This window comes from Heptranchias perlo, chromosome 20, assembly GCF_035084215.1.
Source record: "Heptranchias perlo isolate sHepPer1 chromosome 20, sHepPer1.hap1, whole genome shotgun sequence".
Taxonomy (NCBI): domain Eukaryota; kingdom Metazoa; phylum Chordata; class Chondrichthyes; order Hexanchiformes; family Hexanchidae; genus Heptranchias; species Heptranchias perlo.
In genome coordinates this window covers 12,548,689-12,561,714 of record NC_090344.1, presented here as the reverse complement: position 1 = coordinate 12,561,714, position 13,026 = coordinate 12,548,689, and the positions used below count along the sequence as shown (strand labels likewise).

At 43.7% G+C, this 13,026-nt stretch overlaps 2 non-coding genes across 2 annotated transcripts; one reads left to right on the top strand and one right to left on the bottom strand.

Moving 5' to 3' along the window:
* Window positions 1–8,426: 8,426 nt before the first annotated feature.
* On the bottom strand, window positions 8,427–8,515 carry trnap-agg (transfer RNA proline (anticodon AGG)). Its single transcript is given in 2 exon segments — window positions 8,427–8,462; window positions 8,480–8,515. It is a non-coding gene; the product is annotated as a tRNA-Pro (tRNA).
* A 4,437-nt stretch (window positions 8,516–12,952) lies between these two features.
* Window positions 12,953–13,026, top strand: trnat-agu (transfer RNA threonine (anticodon AGU)). The gene has a single exon. It is a non-coding gene; the product is annotated as a tRNA-Thr (tRNA).

Here is a 13,026-nt window from a genome sequence, read left to right as displayed (position 1 = left end):
TATGCAACTTATTATTTTCACCTAATTTGTGGAATGAAGCGACAAAATAACACTGGATTTGTTCAGGTTTCAGGCGGGAAAAGATATCAAGATGACTGCTCAAAAACGCCCTTTCATTATTCAGACAGACCTCTCATTGAATGTGTCTGTAACACGTTCTTGTTTCTGGTCTCGTTGGGGTCGGGGTATAATTAACGATTTGAAGTTTAAACCCGGAAGTAGTCCAAATTCTGACCGAGACTTGTGATCTTGACCAGCGGTGCAAACTTTTGAAAACTGGAAAGTGAAAGTTTCCAAATCACTCCACCTGAATCCCCGGGCCCTGACGAAATATATCCCAGGCTGTTAATAGAAGCAAGGAAGGAAATAGCGGAGGCTCTGACCATCGTTTTCCAATCCTCCCTGGTTACAGGTGTGATGCCGAAGGATTGGAGGACTGCTAAAGATGTACCGTTGTTTAAAAGGGAGAAAGGTGTAGATCGAGTAATTACTGGCCAGTCAGAATAACCTCGGTCAGGCTGAAGGTATTTCATTAAATCTACACTGTACTTCCTCCACAGCCAATACTGGGAGGAGGGGACTCTTGACTGACAAGCCTCAGCTACACCAGGAGAGCAAACCCACGCTCTCTCTTATTCCTGGGATGTGCTACTTTTGAAAAAAAAAGGTGAGTATCTCTATACCTTTAAACTCTCTGTCCCTCTGCACAGCATTGAAAGTGTATTGTAGGACGGTGTGAGTGTCTTTATACCTTTAAACACTCTGTCCCTCTGCACAGCATTGACAGTGTATTGTAGGACGGTGTGAGTGTCTTTATACCTTTAAACTCTCTGTTTCACTGCACAGCATTGACAGTGTATTGTAGGACGGTGTGAGTGTCTTTATACCTTTAAACTCTCTGTTTCACTGAACAGCATTGAAAGTGTATTGTAGGACGGTGTGTGTGTCTTTATACCTTTAAACTCTCTGTTTCACTGCACAGCATTGACAGTGTATTGACGGATGGTGTGAATGGGATGAGGGTCTGTGGGGCGAAGTGCAGCCGATTGGGAGCAGCGCCCATTTGCGGGCTGAGTATTGCACGCTTGATTTTGTCTCTCCCTTCTATCTTTCTTTCTCTCTTTCTTCCTTTCACCCCCTCTCTCCCATTCTTTCTTTCACTCTCATTTCATTCCTCTTATTTCGTGCTTTTTCTTTCTGCCCCAGCACCTTTGTCTGTATCCTGTTTTTGTTCTCAAATGTGTCTCTGTTGGATGATCCAAAATTCAGACCCGCCGCTGCCTCCAGCTTTTTCTTCCTTCTACAATCATGGTCGATTTCATTGAGACTTTCCTGCGGCCTTGCCTACTCGAACACTCACTTTCACATTCTTACGCCTTGAAGTTTGCTCGACATCAACCGCGGTTTCTCGGGGGCACATGTCCCGTTCGCATCAATGTTCATTTGTGCCTTGAAACCAGTCGATACATTTCGATCTGCTCCAGAGACAAGCTCAAAGAAAGCAGGGCTGGCATTCGGAAGGAGAGCGCAGACTTTTCCGTGAAATTTCCACGGGGTATCTTGTGACACGGGGGATGTTAACTGAAGAACTGGGTTTTGTTTCCATGGTCGTTCGCGCTTTTCCCCGAGCAGTTGATTTGCGGGAGAGACGGGCGGCGCGACATAGCTGCGAAAGACGGATGAAAGCTGCACTTCCAGCAATCTGAGCGGTGCAGGAAAGTCGGAAATGTTCCGCTTGATCTTAATAGGTCTGTGGAAATGTCCGATTGTAAAGGAATGAGGAGAAATGAAATGAGCGGCAATGGTGAAAAAGTGTCGATTACAGGAGATTGGCCGTGAGCGAAAGGTCCTTTGAAAGCTCGGCGCGGAGGGGATTTTGTTCCGAAACGGCAGACTTTAAAGCGCGTGGGGAAAGTAAAGTGCGAGCTGCGTCCTTGGGTCAAATTGGGTGTTTTCAGGAAAACAGCCATTGTGAAATCACAAAAATGAAAACAGAAAATGCTAAAAACGCTGAGCAGGTCAGGCAGCACCTGTGGAGAAAGAACCAGAGGGAACGTTTCAGCTCTGTGACCTGAATCATCAGAACTGAAGGATTTGCCATGTGCGTGAGTAACTTCGCTGTCTAAGATGCTGGCTTCCATCTCTGAATTATGTGGGCTTGAATCTTACTGCTGCCAGAATTTGTGGAGTTTTTCATTTTGGCCGCCTCACCAAAAACCCTTCTTTGACAATAAGTGCTTTTCCGTATTGCTGGTTTACACCTGTTTGCACAATTCAGCAGAGTCTGGATTGCCACCCAACTGTTTCTTAGACGGAGGAGTTGGGAGTGTAAGTTGTGATCTCGGCGAAGTATCAATCAATGTGCACAATGGCGCCCTGGTGAACCGAGTACCTCTTATAGTCAGTATAATATAAAAGATATGCACCTTAATTATGAATTTCTTCTTTGCATCACACTAGGATTTATTATCAGGGAATGGACATGAGCAGGTCGATTTACGTCACGCTCCGGTCGCTTTGCATCGCCTCCCACAAATAGAATAGAATCATAGAAAGGTCACAGCACCAAAAGAGGCCATTCGGCACATCGAGTCCGTGCCGGCTCTCTGCAAGTGCAATCCAGATAGACCCACTCCCCCACCCTATCCCTGCAGCCCTGTATTTTCTTTCGTTTCAAATACTTATCCAGTTCCTTATCGAAGACCATGATTGAATCTGCCTCCACCACCCCCTCGGGCAGTGTATTCCAGATCCTAAACACTCGCTGTGTCGAAAAGTTTTTCCTCATGTCACCTTTGGTTCTTTTGCCAAACACCTTAAATCTATGTTCTCTGGTCCTTGAACCTTCCGCCAATAGGAACAGTTTCTCTCTATCTCCTCTGTCTGGATCCTTCATGATTTTGAATACCTCTATCAAATCTCCTCGTAACCGTCTCTGTTTCAAGCAGAACAACCCCAGCTTCTCCAATCTATCCATGAAACTTATACCCCTCATCCCTGGAATCTTTACAGTAAATCTCTTCTGTGGGTATTCGGTATTAACATCGCCGAATCCCCCACTATCAACATACTCGTGGTCACCATTAACCAGAAATTTAACTGGACCAGCTGCATAAATATTGTGGCTTCAAGTGCAGGTCAGAGGCTGGATATTCTGCGCCAATTGACTCACCTTCGAATTCCCTAAAGCCGTTCAACCATCTACAAGGCGCAAGTTGAGTGAGTTGGAATACTCATGTGATGGTCATCGACCTGAAACGTTAACTCTGTTTCTGTGTCTGAAGATTCTGCCTGACCTGCTGAGGAAATGCACATTCACAGTTTCTATTTCAGGTTGGCAACAGAGCCAGTATTTTCATTTTGAATAAAGGGGCTTTCACGCTTTTCTCCATGCGCCGAGGTGGCCGAGAGGTTAAGGCGATGGACTGCTAATCTGTTGTGCTGTGCACGCGTAGGTTCGACTCCCATCCTCGTCGTTATTGTGTTTAAGTTTTGTTTCTCTCATTCAGTCAACCCAGAATGTCTGGTCAAAGTCCCATCCTTCTCGAAACGGCAGACGGAGGGTTGTGCATTGTTTGCTGAAATCAGCAACAGTTCCTTCCAGGACGGTGTTGAGATTGTATGGTCGCGAAGTATCAGAGTGTACATTGGTGTCATTGTAAAAAGAGTAAATCTTATGGTCAACGTGAGAGAAACCTATGCACCATAATTATGATTTATGTCCGGATCATTGCGTGTCTGTGTCTGTTTAAAAGGGGTGTGCTGTAAGTCCCGGATCATTCTGTGTGCGTTTTACCCGATTTTCTTGATACCTTTTTCCTTCTGAACTGAAATGACGATCCTCTCTCGAGAAGAAGGTTCACCGCCTGCTTCGGGCAACTGGTAGGAAAAATAACAAAAACTAATGAGACCAAGTTCATTCTGCTGGACTTCCATTCCAATCTCCGCACTCTATCCCCCTTTCAGTCCCACCCCCGCCTGGACATTGTAAGCTGCGATATTCATAAGGGAATGGAGAAGCCGAATATCACGGTTATAATTTTCTTCGTTGCTCAACACTGAATCGCTTCAATTGCAATGATTCAGAAGGTAATCATAGAATCATAGAATCTTACAGCACAGAAGGAGGCCATTCGGCCGTCGTGCCAGTGTCGGCGTTTTCGAAGACCATTCCAAATTAGACCCACACCCCAGACTTTTCCCAATAATCCTGCAAATTACTCCTCTTCAATTATGTCCAATTGCCTTTTGAATGATCCCATGGAATCGGCTTCCACCATCCTTTCAGGAAGTGCGTTCCTGATCTTAACAACCCTCTGTGTGAAAATAATTCTCCTCAATTCCCCTCTAGTTCTTTTGCCAATTATTTTAAATCTGTGATCTCCGGTTCCCGACCCACTTGCCAGAGGAAACAGTTTCTCCCCACTTGCTCTTTCAAAAACCCTCACTATTTTGAATATCTCTATTAGGTCTCCCGTTAACCATCTCTGCTGTAAGGAGAACAATCCCAGCTTCTCCAATCTCTCCACATAACTGAAGTCCCTCATCACTGGTATCATCCAGGTCAACCTGCTCTGAATTCTCTTCAATGCCTTTTCATCCTAAAGTGTGGTGCCCAGATCTGTACAATATACTTCAGCTGAGGCCTAAGAAATGATTTGTCAGGATTAGTATGATTTCCTTTTTTATTATATTCAATGCCCCTATTTACAAAGCGAAGTATCCCATACGCTTTCTTAACCACCTTATCAACTTACCCTGTTTTATGAATATGAACCCCCAGGTCCCTCTGCTCTTGGAATCCCACATAAATTGTTCCATTTAGATTATACTGCCTCTCCATGGAATCTGTCACGTGACTTCCCATTTCACCAGTCTGTCCATGTCCTCCTGAAGTCTGATTTTATCTTGCTCATTACTTACTACGTTGCCAACTTTTATATCATCCGCAAACTTCGAAATTGTACTCTCTATTCCCACATCCAAGTCATTTATATATAACTAGAAAAGCAATAATACTAATACCGACCCCTGGGGGATTCCGCTGCATATTTCTCCCCAGTCAGAAAAAACATCCGTTCACCACTACTCTCTGCCTCCTATCCCTCAGCCAATTACTTGCCCACGTTAACATCTGCCCTTTAACCCCACGTGCTTCTAGTTTTCGAATAAGTCTGTTATGTGTTAATTTCTAAAATGTGTCCTGAAAATAACTGTAATTTTATTGTTAAACAATGAGAATACAGATATTAAGACCGAGTGATAGATCGGGTTCATTCCCATTACCCGAAGGTGACGGGACCCGAGGAGGGGAAATCCCATCTCGGTTTATATTTTCCGAAAACGGAGACGGAAAATAGCAAAACTCATCCCGTCGAAATCCAACAATTGGACGAAGATCCGACAGCCTTTTCCCATCCCGGGTTTCCAGACCTGGCCGTTGAAGGAAGCCGGATAAGTCCATTGGGGAGCAACACCGAAAGTGAAGAAACGCAGACAGAGATAGAGAGATACATGCAAAGAAAAATAGTAGAAATCTCCAATTCTGTGATTGAGCAGAATTTAAGTTGCAGCTTAAAGGAAATTCATCGAATGTCGTGAAATCTTAGAGGTGTATGTAGGGCTGGATTATAACTTTATTTCTGAGAGAAGTAAACACTGCCTGGTAACGACAGCTCTTATTTATTTGAGCATTTCACAGTGGCGGTGTGAAGTGATTTCGAACCCCCAGTGAATTTCAAGACCATGCTTGACCTACTCTTTTGGTCACCCACAGGTAGCACGCGGCTGTCGAGCAGACTGCGCAGGATTATCACAGGAACTTTGTCAAACTGCATGTTCCAGACTTGTATCCAACGCTACACGTGCAGCCTGCAGCCGTGTGTGCATTGGTGGCTCAGTGTGGAATCCTCGCCTGCCGGCGGGAAACCAGGGGTTGGTTCCAGGCCAATGCAGCTTCCTTTACCTTTTTGTATTCTGTACCCATGAGATCGCCTGAATTGGGATAAATTCATGTTCCGGCTTCAATCTGTACAACTTCTTGAAAAAGTATCTTCATTTCGTCTACGTGTGTTTCGTGAACAAACCCTCTGCATTCTTTCCTCTGGTGTTCAAACAAGCTCTGCTGGAGATAAGTCAAACCTGCCTTTTACATCGCTGAAAAGATGTGAGAAGCCAATTGCTGATTTTTGACCAAAAACGGGGACACAACAGGTGTCATCCGGGATTTGAGCCAGTAAAACTCCCTGAGCGAGAATCAGATCCAAAGATCAACTGGCTACAGAGCCGTGCAGCCACTGTAAAATTTCGCTGCCACGCAGCCGATCCGCCATCCTTTCAGCACACGATGTTCATCCAATCTCCCTTTCTTGTACGATATACCATGCAGAGCAATATCAGGTTCTACACTAATTATTTCATGTCAATAATATTAGTCTCTCTTTATCAAATTAGTTTTGAATGTATGACTTGTATTATCAAGTAACACTTTACAGAATGAATTACTCTGAAACGACATTGTCGTCTGTCTCGTCATCGTCATAGTTTACACTCCACCATAAGTACACTTTACTCAAATTGCTGCTTTCATTCACGATGAGAGTGAAGAGCCATGAATGTGGAAACATTAGCTACGAATTTATCAGCAAGTTTGCACCTCTCCTTTTCCTGCTGTCTCAGTCTTTTTTTTTCTTTACCCTTCTCTGCTATTGTTGCAGGTTAGATCAGCCATCGCCGTTCAAGGAATCCTGAGAAGCCCATTGTGGACAATACAGAGAGACAAGAGACGGAGACATGGAGAGATAGAGAGATGCATGCAAAGAAAATAAAGAGTATAAATGTCAGGTTTTGCAAACTAGCAGAATTTATGTTACAGATTGGGAGAGATTCCTTCTCGGGTCTTGAAATCTTGCAAGAGAAGATTTGACACAAGTTAAAAGCACCGGCCTCGCTGGAGAATCTCTCATTCTGGGAGAGAGATAAATGCGGTCAATTAACTCCAATTAATCTATTTCAGCACTGAAGTGATCTTTAAACAGTAGCTCTGCGAGCAGAATTCAAACCTGGGCAGGAAAACCTCAATTGAATTTTGAGTCCAACGCTTTAAACACTCGGCCACCGCAGCTGTAAACGGCATGTTCATTCAGATCGGATTCCAAATGGACACATGCTGCTGTTACAAACGCGCGCATTGATGGTGCTTGGGGTCGAATTCTTACTTGTTACGCTGGAGACCTTGGTTCGATTCCCGATACAATGCAGGATCATTCTGTAACAATGAGGAACTGAAGAACAAAAGTATACTATTTCGCCCCTCGAGCCTTATGCGCAATTCAGTGAGATCCTGGTTGATATGTAACCTAACTGCATATTATCGCCTTAGCCCCATGTCCCTTAATGCCTTTGGTTGACAAAAATCTATCAATTTCAGTTTTAAAATTAACAATTGAGCTCGCATCAACTGCCGTTTGCGGAAGAGAATTCCAAACTTCTACCTCCCTTTGCTTGCAGAGGTGTTTCCCAACTTCACTCCTGAAAGTCCTGACCCGAATATTTAGGCTGCTTCCCCGAGTCCTCGACAAGCTAACGGGCGGAAATCTTTTTTTTTCTATTTACCCCATCAGTTCCCCTTAATATTTTGAAATCTTCGATCAAATCAGCACTTAATCTACTGAATTCGAGGCAAACCCGAGTTTATGTAATCTCTCCGCGTAATTTAAACTGTGGAGTCCAGGCAACATTCTAGTAAATCGACGCTGCACTCCCTTCATAGCCAACATATCCTTCCGAAGGTGCGTTGCCCAGAACTGAAGGCAATACTCCAGGTGTGGTCCAACCAGAGCTTTGTATAACTGTATCATAATGCCTATCGCCTTGAATCTAGTCCTCTGGATATAAAGACCAACATTCCATTAACCTTTTTGATTATTTTTTGTACCTGTCCATGACATTTTAATGATGTATGTTCATGGACCCCTAATTTTTTTTGGACCTCCACTGTTTCGAGCTTTTAACCATTTAGAAAGTACTCTGATTTATCCTTTTAGGTCCAAAGTGGATGACCTCACACTTGACGAAATTCATATCGATTTGCCACAATTTTGCACATTCATTTATTATATTAATGCCTCTCTGTAATGTTATGCTTTCATCTGCACTGCTTACAATGCTGCCCATCTTGGTGTCATCGGCAAACTTCGACATGTGGCTTTCTATCCCGTCATCTAATATCCGCCTGAATTGGGAAAAATCCAAATTCAGTTTCAATCTCCTCATCACCTTGAGACATTTTATTTGCTTCATGTGTATTGGGTCGACGAAACTTCGGCATTCAGTCCACTGGAGCTCAAACATCCTCTGGATATAATTCAGTTCCACCAACATCAAAACTGAAAAGATGTGAGAAGCCAATTGGTGACTTTTCATGCGGGCTCGTCCGGGATTTGAACCCGGGACCTCTCGCATATCACTCAATGAAACTCCCTAAGCGAGAATCATACCCCTGGACCAACGAGCCGCTGTTACTTTAGTTGTGCAGCCAGTGTAAAAGTTGGTTGCGTCTCACAGCCGATCGGCCATCCTTTCAGACCACTTCGATCCATTCAATCTCGTTTTCTGTTCGGGTGGACAGCAATATCAAGTTGTGCACCAACTATCTCCATTCACCAATATTAGTCTCCCTTTACCAAATTGCTTTCAAGTGCACGACTTGAGTTATCAAGTAAGACGTTTCAGAATTAGTTGCTCTTAAAATACATTGCTTGTGAGGATACTCGGAGTCGTATCGATTTCTGGCACGCTCTGTTCCCTTTGCATTGCAACCGACACATAGAATTGAATCATAGAAAGCTTACAGCACGGAAAGAGGCCATTCGCGTCATCGAGTCCGTGCGAGATCTCTGCAAGAGCAATCCAGCAAGAACCACTCCCCTGCCTTTCCCCGAAGCCCTGCATTTTTTTTTCCTTTCAAGTACTTATCCAGCTCCCCTTTGAAGGCCATGATTGAATCTGCCTCCATCACACCCTCGGGCAGTGCATTGAGATCCGAACCTCTCGCTGTGTAAAAAAGTTTTTCCTCATGTCACCTTGGGTTATTTTGCCAATCACTTTAAATCGATGTCCTCTGGTTCTTGACCCTTCCGCCAATGGAAACAGTTTCTCTCCATCTTCCATGCCTAGATCCTTCATGATTTTGAATACCTCTATCAAATCTCTACAAAACCGTCTCTGTTCCAAGGAGAACAACCTCAGATTCTCCGGTGTATCCACGTAAGTAAAGTCCCTTATCCCTGGAATTATTATAGTATTTTTTCTGCACCCCCTCGAAGGCCTTCACATCTTTCCTGAAGTGCGGTGTCCCGAACCCCACACAAAATTCCAGTTGTGTTCGAACCAGTGTGTTATAAAGTTTCATCCTGACTTCTATACTTTTGTACTTTTAGACTCTATACATCTATTTCTAAAGCCCAAGATCCCGTATGCTTTTTAACCGCTTTCTCAACCTGTCCTGCCACATTCAACGATTTGTACACATAAACACCTCTTTGTTCCTCTACCGCTTTTACATTTGTGCCCTGGAGTTTATTTTGCCTCTCCTCGTTTTTCCGACCGAAATGTATCATTTCGCATTTTTTTTTGCGTTAAATTTCATCTGCCCGGTCTCCGCCCATGCCACCAGCCTGTCTATATCCTTTGAAGTCTATCACTATCCTTATCACTGTTTACTACCCTTCCAAGTTTTGTTTCATCTGCAAATTTTGAAATTGTGCTCTGTGCACTCAAGTCCAAGTCATTAATATATATCAAGAAAAGCAGTGGTCCCAGCACTGATCCCTGGGGAACGCCACTGTACACCTCTCGCCAGTTCGAAAAACAACAGATCACCAGTAATCTGTTTCCTGCTGTTCGTCAATTCTGCATTTATGTTGTTTCTGCCCCGTTTATTCCATGGGCCGCAATCTTGATGAGAAGCCCACCATGCGGCACTTTAGCAAACACCTTTTGAAAGTCCTTATACACCACATCAACTAAATTGCCGTTATCGATCCTCTCTGTTACCTCATCAAAAAACTCTAACAGGTCAGTTAACCACGATTTGCCTTTAACAAATCCGTGCTGCCTTTCCCTAATCAATCCACCCTCGTCCAAGTGGCTGTTAATTCTGTCCCGGGTTATCGTTTCGAAACGTTTCCCCACCACTGAGGTTAAACTGACTGGCCAAAAATTGCTGGGTTTATCCGTACACCCTTTTTTGGACAAGCGTGTAACCTTTGCAACTTTCCAGTCCCCTGGCACCACCCACATATCTAAGGATGTTGGTAGATTATGGCCAGTACCTCAGCAATTTCAACCCTTACTTCCCTCAGCAACCGAGCATGCATCCCATCCGGACCGGGTGGCTTATCTACTTTAAGTGCAGCCAGCCGTTCAAGTGCCTCTTCCTTATCAATTTTTAGACCATCCAGTATCTCAACGATAACTTCCTTTGCTGAGACTCTGGCAGCAGCTTCTTGGTAAAGATAGATGCAAAGTACTCATTTGGTACCCAGGCCATCCCCTCTGCCTCCATGAGTAGACCTCCTTTTTCGTGCCGAATCGGCCTCACCCCTCCTCTGACTACCCGTTTACTGTTTGCTTGCCTGTCGAAGTCTTTTGGATTCCCTTTTATGTTGGCGGTCAGTCTATAGTCATATTTCTCTTTGCCTCTCATTTCCTTTTTCACTTCTCCTCTGAACTCCCTAAATTCGGCCTGGTGAATTAACGCATAAAAAAAGTCAGCATTTCTTTCAGCCGGAAACAGAAAGTAACTGGTTGATCAATGGCGATTTGAACAAGTATTCGTCTTTTTTACAGAGTTGAATGAGTTTTGCGAAATTAATACAGTGAACTAATACAGTAAAGTTGAATTCCTGATCGGGAACCGCCTCAGACGGCGCATTACTGCCCATCCCTGGGAAACAAGATACTATCGAAACTTTGACAACACATCTCAGGTCCCGCTGCAAAGTCACAGCTTGCCAGCTGTTCCGAAATTTGGAGCCTGGACAGGGAGTTAAACGCTGGACCTTCAGCTCACTACTCACTTTAAAAGTCTGATACTCTACCGACTGAGCTACCCAGGCTCGATACTACATAAGCTCCCATCGTACATATTCATGGGAGATCTCTGAATTATCCCTGCAGTCGTCGAACGAGGGTGAGGTCCGTTTGATAAAATTCTCAGCAACGTGTTGAGGAGAATCCTTGTTTCTGTTGAACATGATGTAAGAAACATGAACAGTGAACTCGTGAGTTTACAATTCTTCTTGTTTGTGCCAAATGTCGTGTCATTCGTTAGCAGCAATTAAAATAGCACTTTACCCAGCGGCTCAAAAGCTGAACTTGTCCCACACGGGAGTTGGAAAAGGCCTCTCGACCTTTCAGCCTATTAACATCTGTAAGCTGAATAATTTCACCCGTGACACAGTGAAACCAGGCAGCATATTTCTCTTCCAAATTTTCCCAACACGAAACTTCCAACCGATGAATATCGGTTTAAAGAAAAGAAGAATTGTGTGTTTGGTTCTTTAGATTTAAAGATCTTGTACCGGCCCCTTTGCCATATGAGCTGCCGCTAAAAGCCCCCTCTCCCCCTGTGAACAAGTAAACTGGCACCTGCTATTGAAAGACGGTAGGCCAGAGGAACCCAAATTCCCACATGGGAAAACTAAGAAGTCGATTGTTGACCTCCATACGTTTGTCCCACAAGAGCGTATTGTAAAAACGACTGGTCGTTAACAAGTTGCGTTATGGAAGATACCATTTCTACCTTGAACTCCGATCAAAATATTCGGAGTAAAAGATTTGATTGTTTTAGAAGACGCTCGAACTCACAACCTGGTCATTTCTGGAGCCCATACTGCTATAAATAAGTAACGCACGCTTCACAATTGTGCAACACGAGAGCAGCGAACAACCGACAGCATCAGCGCTCCTGCCAAACAGCTTTATTTTCGGTCTCTCAATTATTATGATGTGGAGATGCCGGTGATGGACTGGGGTTGACAATTGTAAACAATTTTACAACACCAAGTTATAGTCCAACAAATTTATTTTAAATTCCAAATTTAAAATAAATTTGTTGGACTATAACTTGGTGTTGTAAAATTGTTCTCAATTATCACTTCGAGATCTTTCTCAAACACAAGCCTCCAATCAAGATGCGCTTCGTTAAATAACAATTCCTAAATCAAGAGAGTTTTGATCGATCATGACTAAAGCATGTACAATTTCCTCACCTGTTCCATTTCATCCCCTGGGGTGGAAACCATCAGGTCCTGGAGATTTGTCTATCTTTCGCCTCCTCATTTTCTCCATTGCCATCATTTTACTTGTACTGAAACCCCTTGATTTATTAACAGTTTTCCTCGTGTCTCTGGTATGTTAGTCTCATCCATTTCTGTGACGACCGATGCAAAGTAAAAATTTAGCAACTCTGCCATTTCCTGATTTTCAATTACAATATCACCTCCATCTGTCCTTAAGCAGCCCACATTACTCTCAGCCTCCCTTCTTTCTCTCAATATACTCGTAAAAACCTTGAGAGTTGTCCTAATTTTAAATCATAAGTTTTTCTCCTTTTCCCTTTTTGCTCCTCTTACGATTTTTTTAGTTTCAGCACCACAATAAACAACACTCCGCTGTAAAGTTCGGCTCAATAGTTCTCCAATGTCAGAGCGAGAATTGTCTGAAGCCCTGATTTATTTAATGTCACAAATACAATCACATATAATCATCCATGTATCAATGCACTGAAGGATACACAAAGATAAACTCAGCGAGAAATGCAGTCAGTGTCGTGATGCACAGGTGAACGGACAAGCGAAATGGACAGAGACAAAACGGCCTGAACCCCCAACATTGAAGTGTCGCTGATAGATATTAGTGAGGAGGTGGGGGCCCCATGTCATCAATTGGCGCTGTGGCTTAGTTGGTTAAAGCATCTGTCTAGTAAACAGGAGATCCTGGGTTCAACTCCCAGCAGTGCCT